The 3,069-nt window shown below is 34.2% G+C and overlaps 1 long non-coding RNA gene across 1 annotated transcript in view; it reads right to left on the bottom strand.

The window, feature by feature from the left end:
- Nucleotides 1–1,239, bottom strand: part of LOC111084910 — a 4,434-nt gene extending 3,195 nt beyond the window's left edge. The window contains exon 1 of the long non-coding RNA XR_002609798.1: nucleotides 1,093–1,239. This is a non-coding gene — a long non-coding RNA (uncharacterized LOC111084910). The remainder of the gene's footprint in view (nucleotides 1–1,092) is intronic.
- Between the last annotated feature and the right edge of the window lie 1,830 nt (nucleotides 1,240–3,069).

Here is a 3,069-nt window from a genome sequence, read left to right as displayed (position 1 = left end):
GGCTAAAGTCATCTAAACGAAGTTTTCTGAACAATCGTTGACACTTACGAAAGTTCAAAACATTTCCATAAACATCTTTAATATTCTTTGTGGCTACAAAGGCGTTGTTTCTCTTCTTTTATTCAAACAGCATTAGATGTCGAATGTGTGTCTCGTCGTGTGCCATCACTATAAGGGATTAGAGTATACTAAACTTTACATATTATATATACTATACTAACGTTACGTTTAGGCGGTTCGTTTAACTATTATACGTGATGTACGTTTTTTGAGGAGTCTTTAATGAAAGTGTTCCAAAACGCGACATTAATTTCTTGATGACCTAGTACAATGTGACTTCAACTCTACAGAAGTAGAATTACAGTGTAGATTACCTTCAAGTTTACAGAAGCAGGATTACAATGTAGATTACCTTCAAGTTTACAGAAGTGGAATTACGGTGTAGATTACTTTGAACTTTACAGATGTGGATTGCTGTACATTTTAATTTAAGAATAATATAGAACTGTATATTTTATTCTACAAAGTGGAATGCAATTTGCTTTAAATTGTACAAAATTAGAATCTGAAATATATATATTTTTATAGAAAAAACACACGGTATAAATAAAATCTTACACAAACAAAATGAGTTAAGGCATTATGTTTTAAAATTTATTGAAACAATGTATCGAGGTTACAATTCAAATGTGGTATGATATCATTTCTTCACAAATAAGTTAACGTAAAGTTTAATTTCACAGAATTAAAAGACGACTTTTTTAAATTCCATGTAAATAGAAAGGAGCATAATTATATCATGCTTGTCTAGAAGGTAGGTTTGATATTATAGAATTAATAAAGGATACGGTTTACATTAAACGAAATAAAAATAAGAGTGTATTTAGAATTGTACGAAAGTGCAAAAGTGAAAAACCTAAGTTTTGCAAGATTCTAATATCTATTCTACTGAATTCAATGAGCATCTCAGTCAAAATTTATACACTTAAAGGGTTACATTTTAAACCGTGAGCAGTTACAAATCGGATACCTTTAGTTTGCAATCAACAGCCAGCTGATAATAGTACGTCATTTAAAACTCCTGGCACTCACCTTGAGCTTAAGAAGAAATCTTCGCTAACTTTCTAGGTAAACTTACAGATGTTGCCATCAAATAAATTAAACATTAAATTTATACTTATATCATTGATTACGTTAATATATACAGAAACACATAAACGACTGTAGCTTTAACAAGCTAAGCAAGCTAGATATTGCAACTGAGAAAATCCCACTAAACTTATCTGGGCTCAGGTTTATTTGTTTATGTTGTTTTAGTGTTTGCGAAAATTTGGTGGGCAAAATGCCAAGGCTGCGTGAGCATTAGGGATTTTTATGTGCATGGGTTATTCATAGAAATGTACAGGAAGAGAATCCTCTAAGGCACAGTAGAACTGATTTTATAGAAAATATGTTGCTTAACAAGATGTAGCGAAGAGATCACTATATTCTATAAACATTAAATTGTCAAAAGAGAATAAAAAATGCACGCATTTCCTCTCTCTCTGGTAACTTTGGTTGACTTAATTAAATGAAGTGTTTATGAAGAAGTACGGGGTGAGAAAGAGGATACTAAACCCTGAAACTTTAGAAAAGGTAGAAAATATATTAGCATTTCCTTAAATAAAGAGGTCTGTTTTTTATGGCAAAGTATCTGCCATCGTCCCTCATTTTAAATACTGACCTCAGGAGAGACGACAGACCAGCAACACCCTCCGCCAATTCTTTACCAACGAATAGTGGGATTAGTCGTTATACTATAACCCCCCCCCCCCCTCCAAGACTGAAAAGAGGAGTATATTTAACACCGGATGTCGATCCCATGATTCACCAGCTGCGAGTCGAGCATCCTAACCATGAAAAAAAAAAGAGACTACTGTAGGAAACTGGATCAACTGAAACTGTGTTTTAGAATAAATAGAAAATATATTTAATATTTCATAGACCATTTGTGTTATCATGGTGACGTTACCACCGTCTAATTTGCATAAAGTTTTCAATATAAGGCTTGCATGCGAAATTAAAACTTCTGTTCTCTACTGAAAAGTTATGTTTTGTTATGAATTTTGCGCAAAGCTATACGATGACTATCTGCGCTAGCCGTCCCTAATTTAGCAGCGTAAGACTAGAGGGAAGGCAGCTAGTCATCACCACCCATCGCCAACTAATAGTGGGATTGACCGTCACATTATAACACCCCCACGGCTGAAAGGGCGAGCATGTTTGGTGTGATGAAAATTCGAACCCGCGACCCGCAGATTGCGAGTCGAGCGTCCTAACCACCTGGCCATGCCGGGCCCTACTGAAAAGTAAAACTGTTGTAAGAAAAGGCAAATAAAAGCTTATTAAAGGAATGGGGAGAATGCTCGTACAGCATTTAGGGCATACTGCTGTGCTATTGCCTAGATTGGATAAATTAATTGCTACGAATATGTTACACAGTGAAAATCAAATTACCCTTTAAGAATAACACATTGCACTTTTTTGACTATTGTAATTTTTAGTTTTAGTTCAAGTTTCAATTTATACACAGAAATTTTATAAACACAATGGGTTTATATTCAGACTGTAGTGTGTAGCGCTCCAACCAGTCAATCTAAATCTAGCCGCTATAAAATACAGACATCCGATGATCTCTAATTTAGAATGACTAGCTTATTAACACAAGATAAACACTTAGATTCCCATAACTCTTCACAACAATTTTCTACTTCAGTATTTTGATGCATATGTATATATACAGCCTAAATTGTTTAACCTTCTTGATACAGAAATGTTTACTTTTATAGGAAAATATCACTTTTGCTTAACACAGATAGTTTATTAAACCAAATTTTGGTTATTTTTTCTTTAAGTTACTACAACTTAATCATCAAAGAAACGATGTAAATTTGCTCATTTCCATTTAAAATGCAAAGAACAATGAAGATATGATAGTTCAGATACAGATGGTTAGAGCGCTCGACTCGCAATCTGAGGGTCACGGGTTCGAATCCCCGTCTCACCAAACATGCTCGCCCTTTCAGCCGT

This window comes from Limulus polyphemus, unplaced genomic scaffold (assembly GCF_000517525.1).
Source record: "Limulus polyphemus unplaced genomic scaffold, Limulus_polyphemus-2.1.2 Scaffold165, whole genome shotgun sequence".
Lineage (NCBI taxonomy): Eukaryota > Metazoa > Arthropoda > Merostomata > Xiphosura > Limulidae > Limulus > Limulus polyphemus.
Note: the sequence above shows the minus strand (reverse complement) of the source record. Positions and strands in the feature narration are given on the sequence as shown.